The 13,794-nt window shown below is 36.1% G+C and overlaps 1 protein-coding gene across 3 annotated transcripts in view; it reads left to right on the forward strand.

The window, feature by feature from the left end:
* lysmd4 (LysM, putative peptidoglycan-binding, domain containing 4) overlaps positions 1–10,398 on the forward strand; it is a 48,553-nt gene extending 38,155 nt beyond the window's left edge. Inside the window, exons 5-6 of one of the 3 annotated variants that reach the window (XM_067390451.1) lie at positions 9,678–9,776; positions 9,912–10,398. The gene's annotated coding sequence lies outside the window, so the exon portion shown is untranslated. Of the gene's footprint in view, positions 1–9,677; positions 9,777–9,875 lie in introns of all 3 variants that reach the window. The other 2 variants (XM_067390452.1, XM_067390454.1) reach the window with 2 other exon arrangements.
* Positions 10,399–13,794: the final 3,396 nt, after the last annotated feature.

Below are 13,794 nucleotides of genomic sequence, written 5' to 3' on the forward strand. Positions count from 1 at the left end.
TTTTGATTTCGGTAATTACATCTAGAAAGGTAAAAGCAGTGATGACATAATAGAGATATCTGAAAGCGAAACGAAAGTGATATTGGCCTCGTCCAGTGGGGAGGATGCACGAGGGGAGACCTGCGCATTTAATTGGTATGTGTATACTGTAATACTGCATTTACAATGCTTATCAGTGGCATGCACTTTGATCGTGAAAGTGAAAGTGCCCTTTGCGGTTACATCGCATCATGTAAATCTTGTTAACATTAGTTAATGCACTGTAAACCAACATGAACAAACAATCAACAACTGTATGTTTTAATAACTAACATTAACAAAGATTAACTAATACAGTATGTATTTCTCATGGTTAGTTCATGTTAATACATTATCTGATGTTTAATAAATGAACCTTATTGTTAAATGTGTATTGTAAACTCATGTAGCCCATATTTTGTAGACCACGTTAATAAAAACGTATGTTGTTCTAGAACATATTTTGAGTTAATATCCAAAAAAATCATTTACACAGATAAAAAAAAAAAAAAACAGGCAGTATAGACATTATTATAATATTATAGCCGATATAATTAACCAACTTAGTTTTCTTAGTCAACTTACTGTTGTCAGTGAAATTCATTGAGCTTTGTTGATATGCTTCAGTGTCACTATTGTCAATTCAGTTACTGAGGGAGTGACTTTAAAAGCAAGCTTTTAAAAGAAGCTTTTTTTGTGACAATTTTTTAATATTTAATTTAAATCATTGTTTTATTTAATGACAAAAACAAAATAGTTTTTCAGTTATCACGACTGTTATAACACTGGTTATTCAATAAACACATATTACTGTTACTAAACTCTGCTCAAAAGAAATTTAAATTCTAAATTGAACCATATCGCGATACTTATCGTATCGTGGCTTTAGTATCGTGATGCGTATTGTATCGTGACATTGTTGGCGATACACAGCCCTAGTGGCTTCTACTGCAGAAACGTTCATTTTTCTTAGTGATATTTAGCACCAGTGTATCAGGAAGTGACGTTTTTGTTCTCTTTGACTTGCTGGATGGAAACACTGGTTTATTCGCAAATGTTTTATGTGATATTCAAAATTCTTGCATAAGTTAAATATACGCAACTTTGGATGGAAACATAGCTACTGATTGTCTGGAGCTGCTGTGCTGTTGGTGACTAACAACGAACACTTGATTGTATTTACTATTGTGTACTGTATGTTAATTTTTGTGCTTCCTTGTCATTCGTTCATCATCTGCACTTTATTTTTTCGTAAAGCATTATTTTCTTGCGCATCAGCTCTGATAAACAGACATCCATTCTCGCATTGCGTATGTAACAGAGGCAAGATAGTGAGAGTTGTGCAGGTAAACCTCAAGAGGCACACTGATGGCCGCTAGAGAATGTGTTTAGCGTCATTGTTAGTGCACTCACCTCATATGCCGCGAGCGGGTTTCGACCATAGACTGTATGGGTTCGTCACAGACTCGGAGCAGGGTGGTTAGGATTGGAGGGTTGGTTTTGGAGGCGGAGCAATGAAGAGAGGGGTGTGTTTGTTTGGGTTATTTCCGAAAATCAGCGTTTTTGAAATATCGCTTACCCCATCTATAACTGACAGCAGCTTTTAAGGTGCCCTAGAATTAAAATTTGAATTTACCTTGGCATAGTTGAAAAACAAAAGTTCAGTACATGGAAATGACATACAGTGAGTCTCAAACTCCATTGTTTCCTCCTTCTTATATAAATATCATTTGTTTAAAAGACCTCCGAAGAACAGGCGAATCTCAACATAATACCGACTGTTACAGTCGAGATCATTAATATGTACGCCCCCAATATTTGCATATGCCAGCCCATGTTCAAGGCATTACACAAGCCAGTATTAATGTCTGGATCTGTGCACAGCTGAATCATCAGACTAGGTAAGCAAGCGAGGACAATAGCAAAAAATGGCAGATGGAGCAATAATAACTGACATGATCCATGATAACATGGTATTTTTAGTGATATTTGTAAACTCTCTTTCTAAATGTTTCGTTAGCATGTTGCTAATGTACTGTTAAATGTGGTTAAAGTTACCATTGTTTCTTACTGTATTCACGGAGACAAGAGCCGTCCTTATTTTCATTATTAAACACTTGCAGTCTGTATAATTCATAAACACAACTTCATTCTTTATAAATCTCTTCAACAGTGTAGCATTAGCTGTTAGCCACGGAGCACTATCAAACTCATTCAGAATCAAATGTAAACATCCAAATAAATACTATACTCACATGATCCGATGTATGCATGCAGCATGCATGACGAACACTTTGTAAAGATCCATTTTGAGGGTTATATTAGCTGTGTGAACTTTGTTTATGCAATGATAGAGTCGCGAGCTTGGGAGGGGGCGGAGAGCGCAAGCAATTAAAGGGGCCGCAGCCTAAATCGGCACATTTCTAATGATGCCCCAAAATAGGCAGTTAAAAAAATTAATTTAAAAAAATCTATGGGGTATTTTGAGCTGAACTTCACAGACACATTTAGGGGACACCTTAGACTTATATTACATCTTTTAAAAAAATGTTCGATGGCAGCTTTTATATCTGGGTGGAGAGCGGAACGTTGAGTCGTGACTCTCGCACGTAGAACACAAAACTGTGTCGTTTATAGAATGCGGTTATCACTCCCCATAACTGAACTTTGTGTATGAACGTAACAGAATACAGGACTGACAACCATATTCTGTTGTTGTGTGAACGTGGATTTAGGCTATATGATTTGTAATTGATTAATGATGCACTTTACTTTTAATTGGTGCCAAGTAAACCAACATTACAACCACTTTAATTTTGACTTTTTCCTTGTGATATTGTGCCATTCCACACAATCTCAGCCAAACGTGAAGCAGTCAAAGTGCCAACTGCAATAACTGGATGGATTTTGATTTGAGAATTGTGTGTAAGTGGCGGTCTTTGTGCTGGCTTCATGCTACAACATCACAACCACAATGAAGTGCAAACATATAGGCCTAGTGGTAATTCATCTCAGACTTACAATGAAAGACAGGACAGGATATGAACTCATTTCAAAACCTACAAATTTATGACTATTCCTTTCACTGGCAGATACAGGCTGCGTTCGGGGGACTCCTTCCCCCTTTTTTATTATTGGCTTGCATGCATTGTGGATTCACTGAACCACTTTATACAAGCTTTATCTGCTATTTATAACCTTTCTGTACTGCAATCTAGCATGTGAAGCTCAGTACAGATCTAAAATGATTCCAAAACCTCCTTTTCACCCCTCCACAAAGAGCTGAAATGAAGAATCTGTAGGTAAACAAATAGCTTGATGTTACTTGACCTTGATTTCATGCCTTTCCAATTCCTCCAGATATGAGTATTGTGATGTGCGTTTTAGTCGCGCAGCTTTGGCAGTACGCAACGGAGAGCAATCTGCCCGCTGTCACTGCAGTGTAAGGTGAACATTCATAAGGCAAGTCATTTTCAGAAACAGCCTTCCAAACCCCACAGCACTGTGACAGACAGGCCATTTTAGATACAGATAGACGTGAGTACATTTTCTGGACACCCTCTAGTGAACTGTCTTATCATGGCATGCAGCTGGCAGATTAATTCACTAATGCAATCCTAATTAAATGATTTATGAAATGTCTACCTTGTGTATGACATGTCTTGGGTGTCCCAGGGTAAACTGTAATCATCAGCGACCATGTAGAGAATTGAAGAGAAAGGAGATTGCTGCTCAAACAATGTGGATATTGGGTCCTTAAAGATATATTTCTGCATTTTTTTATTCAAGTGCCTTTCTGTATTCTGTCTCATATACCTGTGCATGCCTCACTACTATGAAGCATGCTTCAAGGTGAAAGGTTCACAGTCCTGCTTTCATTTCAATTAACTTTCATAAAGAACTCTGGAAACACATCATCTGTCAATTAACGCAAGTCTGTATCGCACCAAGCTGGCAATTTGCTCAGTGAAAAATGTTCATTTTGGCCTCTGAGCTGAGCTGTCATGGCAGTCCATAGGGAAGCTCTGCAGCTCTGAGACAGATTGGGGGTAATCAGTCCCGTACCACCACTGAGAACCCCATCCCGTACTTCATCCTACTGGAAGGAACCAGGGAGGCGGCATTTTCAAAGCTGCTGGCATTTCTTATCTGCCATCTGTTTACAGAGAGGTAATAGAAAATACAGATTTCAATCACAAGGGCCATGTGCAAGATTGGTTTACGCTCAACTGGTTGCCTACAGATAGCAATATAGATATGTGGTTTTCTGGCATATTCCAAACCGGTCCTATCAGATGGGGACTGTTGAGGATTAAATGAAGATTTTCAAGTGTGGAATACCTTTAAAATCAGAGTATGCAAAGAATTTGATCTGGTTGTGAGTGGAAACTACAGCATGCATGTTGAAATTGGTAGTTTAGTCTTTAGCAAGAAGCATTCCTTTGTCAAAGTAAAAAAGAAAAGTGCTGTATAATATAATATAATATAATATAATATAATATAATATAATATAATATAATATAATATAATATAATATAATATAATATAATATAATATAATATAATATAATATAATATAATATAATATACTGGGTGTAAACAGGGAAAAAGCTTGGTACACTAATCTTGGTGCACTAACTTTTGATTAAACTTTAATAGGGGCAGAATTGCTTGTTGTGGTGGAAATACCACTGCTGGACAACATATTTTTATTTATAGTTTTAATAAAAATCACTGGCATCTGAAAGTTGAAGAAACACCCTTAAACACAATTTTTGTGTATAGTTTCTTCTACAAAAAAGCATGCAGATAGAATCTAATATTTGGTCCTTTTGTCCAACAGAAGTAATTAACTAAAGATTGCTCGGTGAAGCCTGTAGAGTTTAATATTTGTTTTACTAGCACATTCCATGCACGCAATGACACGTTTGAATTGTAAGAGTTGCACATGTGACCAAATCCTTGTTCAGATGGGACAAATGGGACAGGGTGGAGTAATTTGCTTACAAATGTACCTTTTTTTTTAAACAATGGTTTGGAAAACCCGCATCAGTCCTTTACTTCCTGCCAAGTAGCCTGCCGCAACAAATCACCAGCCCTCCAGTGGTGGAGCTGTCTTTGAGAAAAAGCTATTTTACTGCAGAGAGTAATTGCCTCTCAAATGAAAATGCACCTGTAATGCATGCTGCTAAATGTATTGCCTTTCTGTTGGCAGCATTTTTACAGCAACTCTGTCAGAGTTTAAATTGCTCAGCATCATCAACTTTCATAGTGCTCTGGAAGTGCGCTGGCTGAAAGCAGTAACTCAAGGCAAGTCTACCTGCCTGCTGTGTTAACAGTCAGCCAGCCGCACATTTATCTCTACTGTGAGCTGCACGGCAGACAAAGAGGAGTTGGAATCTCTTGGTTGTACTGTGGTGGTCTGAGCTTTATTTCATACACAGACTGTATATTACCTTCAAGAGAGGCTCTGACGTGGCGGTTCTGTGCAAAATGTCTCATTGGAGCAAAGGGAAATCAGTCACCTTGTTAGTTGGAAAGTATATCTTTTCCCAAAGGTAAATAGACCAGAAGATTGTGTTCCCTATCAAGATACTTTTCAATACTTTTGAAATAAAATTGATTTTATTGTTACATTATTTTTCTTTTAGTTTCGTAATTGTATTGTATTCAGCCTAATTATTAGATGTTTTCATTCTTATTAATTTTGTAAAAACAAAAAAAACAAACAAAAAAAACAAAAACATTTTTGTATATATATATATATATATATATATATATATATATATATATATATATATATATAGTACTTTGCAAAAGTCTTAGGCCACCATTAGATGTTGTTTTTGTTTTGTTTGTTCTTTCACAGGATCTCAATGATGGTCAGTTTTGTTCATTCCTTCACTGAATCTCAATGACAGTTAGTTTTGTTTGTTCCTTAAAGGGGTGGTTCAGTGGTTTTTTTTCTAGGCTTGATTGTGTTTTTGGGGCACAGTTTATCATGTCTTAATGCTTGGTTTTTTTGAAACGCTATATTTTTCATATATTTTACCTTTATTCTACACCTCTGTTTCCAATGTCATATGAACGGCACGTTTGACTTCCCGCTTCTATGAAGCCACTCCCTCCGAAATACGCAATGTGCTCAGATTGGGTAGCAGGTTGGTAGCTATAGCCCAGTGTATCATGATTCGCTGAATCGTCCGGAAACACCACGCCCCTTACCATTCGTTGTTAGTGCTTCAAAGGAAATGTAAATAATTGCATTTATATTGCTGTATCAAACTGAGCTGAATCAGACCAAGATGAAGAGGAAAAAGCAGAACCTCTCCAATCGCGGCTTTTAAAGGACGTTTATGAATGGTATTTCATTTAGTATTTGTGTCAAAGTGTTTAGATGCTGTCACTGCTGTTTGTTAGCTTTCAATATACAGTTTTATCCTGATTAAAGCTTTACTCTAGCCGAATACATGACTGAGTAGTCGCATTTTTGTAAAGGTAGCGTTTAATTTATAGCATGAACAACTGTTTGTCTATGAACATAGACGTTTGTTGATGTTTGTTGCACTAGAATTTAGCTAACTGGCTAGCAAAAACGAGTTGCTCTTTGTATATGTCTTTGATGCAACCAAAAATAGCAACAGAACTATACATTTAAAAGACATGTACAAACAATAAAACATACTTACAGTTTGAAGCCAATAAACAGCAGCTTCTGCTTAGGAACTGCTTCATCTTTCAGTAATAGGCTTTGTGCAAATCCAGCATTGAACTCGTGTAGATTCAGGAAGCTGTCTTCAGTGCCGCATCCAGTGTAGAAAATATCACAGGTCTGGGTTCTATATCTTTTGACGCATCGCGTCGCGCAGCTTGCATTCGGTGTAAACAACTCTTCCGCTTCTATTATACTGTGCCACATGGCCTCGCCCACTTTGTTGCGTGTTCCCGGGGGCAGTGTTTATGTTAATAGCAAGGGTTTATGATGTCACCAACCCGGGAAGAAGCTTGTTGTAGTCCAAACCACCCGTTTTTGTAGGCATTAAACTGTCATAACTTTAAAAGACAATATCTCCGTTTGCATTGAACTTTCAGCGCTGTAACTTTGCAGATACTGTTTATGCTCCAGCAGCAACATCACACACTAACTAAAGTTAAAAAAGTGAAATCGCATGTAACCACCCCTTTAACAAAATCTCAATGACGGTTAGTTTTGTTCGTTCTTTACAGAGTCTCAATGATGATCAGTTTTGTTCGTTCCTTCACAGATTCTCAATGACAGACAGTTTTGTTCCTTTACAGGATCTCAATATCGGTTTGTTTGTTCCTTTACAGAATCTCAGTGATGGTTAGTTTTGTTTGTTCCTTCACAGGATTTCAATGACAGTTAGTTTTATTCTTTCCTTCGAAGGATATCAATAACGGTCGGTTTTGTTTCTTTACAGAATCTCAATGATGGTCGGTTTTGTTCCCTCACGGCATCTCAATGACAGTTTTATTTGTTTCTTTACAAGATCTCAATGACAGTTAGTTTTGTTAGCTCCTTCACAGAATCTCAACGACTGACAGTTTTGTTCATTTTTTCTCAGGATCTCAATGACAGTTAGATTTGTTCACGCACAGAATCTCAGTGATGGTGAGTTTTGTTAATTCCTTTACAGAATTTCAATGATGGTCAGTTTTGCTTCTTTACGGGATCTCAATGATGGTTAGCTTTGTTCTGTTACAGGATCTCGGTGATGGTCAGTTTCGTTCCTTTACAGGATCTCAATATTGGTCAGTTTTGTTTCTTCACAGGATCTCAATGATGGTTAGCTTTGTTTGTTCCTTCATAGGATCTCAATGATGGTCGGTTTTGTCCCTTGACAGGATCTCAATATTGGTCAGTTTTGTTTCTTCACAGGATCTCAATGATGGTGAGTTTTGTTCGTTCTTTCACAGGATCCCAATGACAGTTAGTTTTGTTAGTTCCTTTACAGGATCTCATTGACAGTCATTTTTTTTTTCTCATTTTTGTTCACAGATTTTCAATGATGGTCAGTTTTGTTCCTACACAGGATCTCAATGACAGTTCATTTTGTTCATTCCTTTACAGGATCTCAATGACAGTCAGTTTTGTTTCTTCACAGGATCTCAATGTTGGTCAGTTTTGTTTGTTCCTTTACAGGATCTCAGTGATGGTCGGTTTTGTTTGTTTCTTCACAGGATCTTAATGACAGTTGGTTTTGTTTATTTACATGATTTCAATGACAGTTAGTTTTGTTTGTTCCTTCACAGGATCTTTCTCTCTCCCTCTCTCTCTCTATCTATCTATCTATCTATCTATCTATCTATCTATCTATCTATATATATATATATATATATATATATATATATATATATATATATATATATATATATATGTAGCTCTGGCTCTGATCTATTTTGAAAAAGCTTTTTTACATCAATTCTTTATCCATTTATATGAATTAATATTTTGTTTTCATCATAATGTTATACTAACAAAAATATGTCAATTTAACTCTTTTATCTGTCTAATTGGTTGCATCAATTGATTATAAAGTGAGAATACAGGCCATGTACAACATTTGGCCCACTCAAAATCTAAAGACTCATGAACAATGATATCTCTCCTGAGCCAACAGATAGAGTACATTGTACTGTATTCTTTCAAAGCCCAAAAGCTTTTTTTCTGTGCTTATCAGCACCATGTTTTTATTTAAAGGTTACATTGCCACCTTTTCAGAGATATCTACTTCAAACATTTCCTCTGTGAAACATTACTCCTCACACTCATTGTTTTCATGGGCCTCATGAGAGGAGATCAATGAGGTTTGGGTTTGTATTTAATACAGCCTCTGTAGGAACGGTTGGATGGCCTTTGATAGGTAATAGATCAGACCATATTGAATGACCTAAGACACAGATTATCTCAGAGGCAGTCAGAGATCGATTCTTTTGTGTATATGTGTATGTGTGTGACAGGTAACAACAGCTCTGCAGACACTAAAAAATTATATTATAGTATAGTATTGTATTTTCATATTATATTGCATTCTGTTTATGTAAGCTTTTAGTTTCATTCAGATGTTTTAGAATCAACCATAACATGTTCACACATGTTAACTTATTATTACATGAGGGTATTTATGGTGCAAGTTACTTCAAAACAGATTAATAACTAATCTCCATATTATACATAATTTTAAATCCATCTGATTTTACAAGCAAGGATGAATAAATATTGCAAATGAATGAAACTATTTGTAGCCCAGCATGAAAATGCGAAACAGCTCAAGTAGAAATGAGAAACACTGTGCACCCGAACCTTGTCTTGACATGTCACTGGATATCAACACCATGAAGAAGAAACCCTTTATTAAGGTATTGTTTGATCAAGTTGTTTCTCCCTTCTACCCAGTGGAGATTGTTTTCATTACCACTTTTACTATGTGTGTGGTCTCAAAGTTTTTGTTTAATTAACATCTTGAAATTTGGAACACATTACTTGGACAAGGACTAATATTCAAGGTTTACTGATAATAAAAGGTACTGTAGCATCAATTAAAGAAAAACTGTTTTATGAATTTTTTCTCTTTTTTTTCACATTTGAAACATGTTTTGTTTCTTTTCATGCCACAACAATCCTTCAACACCTCGCAGAGTCTTCAAAAGGATACTAATCACAAAGACTCGACATCAGGGCTATAAAACAACACAGATATGTCACTTCCTCCATGTTGATATGGTGAGACTTGAGAGGTATATAATTCATGCCAGATATGGAGCTCAAATGCATATATCATCTCTATCTGTCAACATAGGCTTTTTAAAAGGTTTCCTGATTGAACAACTATATAGTTTTTGTGCCTCTGTTTTTTATTTATTTTTGTGCAGGTTCAGTCATTGGAATGAGGACTACAGTCATACAAGGCAAAATGTCATATTAAATCTGCTCAGCTGGTGGTGGAGCTCTGGATGACGCCCCATAACCGCATGCCACAGGGATTTCAACCCTTCCAAGAATGCACACATGCTGTCTTGGGGTGCAGTTGCAGTGACAATCCCTCCAATGGAGCAGTGCTTTCTGTGTGCCAAATAACAGGGGATTTATACCTCTGTAACTCATCACCAGCCCAGAGCTCAGACACACAGACTTAGGGATTCAGAGTTGACTGGGCAGGGATGAGACAGCGGTCTGCATTCATTTACAAGATTTGCACATGCACAATTGTAAAGACTCTCAGATGAGCACGAACAATGGTTGACAGTAAGCCCTGAAGCTACTCTGAGAGGAACTATAATTAGATCATAAGTATTCCATGCCTTTTTGGTATATTTGGAATGGCAGTACCAAAAAGGCATGTGATTCTAATGTGGTAGTCTAATAAGGGATTGATTATTATTCCATATATATATATATATATAAATAAATAAACACAATTTCAAATAATAACATATATATATATATATATATATATATATATATATATATATATATATATATATATATATATATATATATATATATATGAATGTCATTGCATTATATAACAATTATTAGTTACACTTCTACTTTAGACATTCTACTAACTATAAGTAATTTTGCAACTACATGTCAACTAATTCTCATTAGAGAATTAGTAGACTGTTAGGTTAGGGTTAGTAGAATAAGTTGACATAGTTGCAAAGTTGCTTATAGTAAGTAGAATGTCTGTTGGGGGAACATCAAAATAAAGTGCTAACAGTCTACTAAAACTCTAATGTCTGGTAGTTGACATGTAGTTGCAAATAGGGATTTCTCATCAGATTTATTGTTTGATCTGATGCGAGTCACCCTGCAGATACCGAGTCCTGATCCGACACTGGTATTTTCCTAGTGCTAGGTGTACACTTCAAGTACATTAAAATCAATCCGATGTTGATATATATATATTCACAATAAAACACTGCTTCGCCCAACGGTTCTGTGTATCACAACACCCTTAGCAACCACTCTTAGCAATGTAAACTGTATGTTCTCAATCGATATTGTTCATTGAAGCTTACTGTATTATGTAGAAGAGTGTTGTGAGAAAATGATCAAGTGAGTGAATTTATTACCTGCATGCAGATTTAGCATTTTCCTTCAGGTCAGTCTTATGTTCAGAATAAAAAATATGTTTAAATGTCCGATGTATTATCTTGTCCTTTTAACAGTTAAAGGGTTTTCCCGTGACTGACAGCGCTAGTCAAAGCATTTGTCAGTTGCGTCTTGTTCCGTGTTCACAACAATTCAGTCTTTTCAATATAAAAGTCTTCGCTACTGACTGACACACTCATAAAGACAGTCATCGGCGCCATCTAATGGCGTATTAATGTAACTTCTGTTGCTGTTCACGATCAGGGACTATTTTTTCTGGCGGAAAGAAGGCTTTTAGTGAAAGTTTACATCTTGAAAGTTGAATTGATATATATTTTTGGCTGTAATATTTGTATTGTCTGATAACCGTTTTATAAAAGCAATAAGGTACTCGAGGCTACTGCTGTATTGTGAATAAGTCATGGCTGAAGGGCTTGCACTTCAGCACAAAGTGCCTAACAACGCCCTTCGGTCATGACTTATTCACAATACAGCACAGCCTCTCATATCTTATTGCTTACATACTACATACATATCTCTCTCTCTCTATATATATATATATCTATATATATATATATATATAGATAGTCCGTGACATGCTAGAACAGACCTCGTTGGTTCTTGAGCGTCATTTTTTTTTTTTTTTTTTCAAATCCATCTTTTGTAAAAAGTGTATAGGGTCTCTAGTGACCCGAGGTATGTAGTAGTTTTTTTTTTTTTTTTTTTTTTTTTCTGTGCAACAATCATTGAGTCTCTGATGACTCCATAATTGCAATTCACCTTTATTCCTCAAGGTGGCAATGTCTGATACACAGGGATGACGTTTCACTCATAATTACCACCATCATAAAACCAATCAAATATTAGTGTCACTGTCACTTGATGGAGAATCTGGTGAAGAAGCTGTCAGCAATCAAAATATTGATTTTGAAGTTGTTGAGTTTTGAGAATATGGTTGAGATCATGATTATGAGCCAGATGTTGAATGTACTGTAAATGAGCTCTGAGAATGACAGTGATGATGGTAAAAATCATCTGCTCAAATTGAACCCCTCCAAGTTTCAAAAGGTAACAAAGTATGCTTTATTTTCTTTTTTTGTAATTGTTATTCAAATATCAGGAGAGTTTTATACTATTGCAGCAGTTAGAGATCCATCTGTATTAGATATGCGGGTTGCTAAACACCCTGAATATGTAACAATGATTGCCGAAACATTCATCCATTTTTAAGGGTTAATGGCGGTTGGCAAACTTAATTGAAGGTGTATTCTGCCACCTTCTTCACAACAACTGCATGACAGCTGACATAAAATAAAGTATTGGGCTTAGGATAGCCAATACAGAAATATCGGCCCCAATACCAATCTTTGAGAACGACTCGGGACATCCCTAGTTAGCTAGTATCTATTGTGGACTATCAAAATAAAGTGTTAACGGTAACATTTTATTTTACAGTGTCATTGTTGCATGTAGTTATGATAGTAATAACTATAAATTATGCATAATTACATGCAACTAACCCTAAACCAATCCAAACCCTAATCCTAACCCTATAGTAAGTACATTTAGTTACTTATTATTACTCAGTACTTAAATGTATAATTACAGTGTAACAAAGACACCTTAAAATAAAGTGTAACCATGTTAACCAATTATTAAACCAAGTGAAATTTAATAGTCAATTATTACTTAGTACTTAAATGTTACACAGTAACAAGGACACCGTAAAATAAAGTGTAATGTAAACTTTCGAGTTTGTGGAATTTAGTTATGCTTGATGAACTACATCTGTGGTGAACTAATCTTCACAGAAAAACTACTTCTAAGAAAAGGTCTAGCATAAATTTGGTTTCAGATGCGACAGGGTTCTATACATTTTTTTACTGTATATTTTTAAGCATGCCTTAGTTGTCCAAAGTGTCCACATAATTTTTGGGGCCATTGTAACTATTAACAGTATAACCCAAAATAAAGGTCTCAAATGTAGGCTTAAATGTAGGACTGCATTTTCAAACCAGTCTCTTTCCAAGCAGAGAGTGTTGTGCATTCCCAACAACACAAGACACTCTGGGCAAAATGTGTTAGTGTTTAATTACATCATCCTTATCAACGTGATTTATACCCTTTTAATTATCTTCTGGCAAGGGTTTGGCCTCCCCAGCATGAGAGAGAAACAGTATTTATTTTTGGAGTATTTTGTACTTTCATGCATCTTTTCATTCTCTTTTACACGCTAGAACAGGGAGATGACTGTTTGTAAGTAAAATACTTCCCTTCTAACTAGACAATTTTGAAAAGCACAGAGAAATACAGCCATATTTCTTTGGTGTTAAACCTCAGTATAATTCTCCTGGCTATGGCTCCATACGGACAGATAAGTGAAAAGATGAGGCAGAGAATTATGCCTAATAAACATCAATCTCACTCTATCTTCTCGCTTTCAGGTCTTTTATCCTTAGAGTGCAGCAGCAATTTGAAGTGAAGTGTAGCCTATGGAAAAGCAATACAATACGTTCTTGTTGTGACCCACCTCTGCCAGAATCTCAAAGAACATGAGAGTGTAGGGTGAACACACATCAAGCGGCTGATAATGTCTTTGTCACCCATGTTCCAGCTTTGAGCTTTAGTGAAAACTCCTGCTGTCTGCAACTTGGAGCA

Source organism: Chanodichthys erythropterus, chromosome 7 (genome assembly GCF_024489055.1).
Source record: "Chanodichthys erythropterus isolate Z2021 chromosome 7, ASM2448905v1, whole genome shotgun sequence".
NCBI lineage: Eukaryota > Metazoa > Chordata > Actinopteri > Cypriniformes > Xenocyprididae > Chanodichthys > Chanodichthys erythropterus.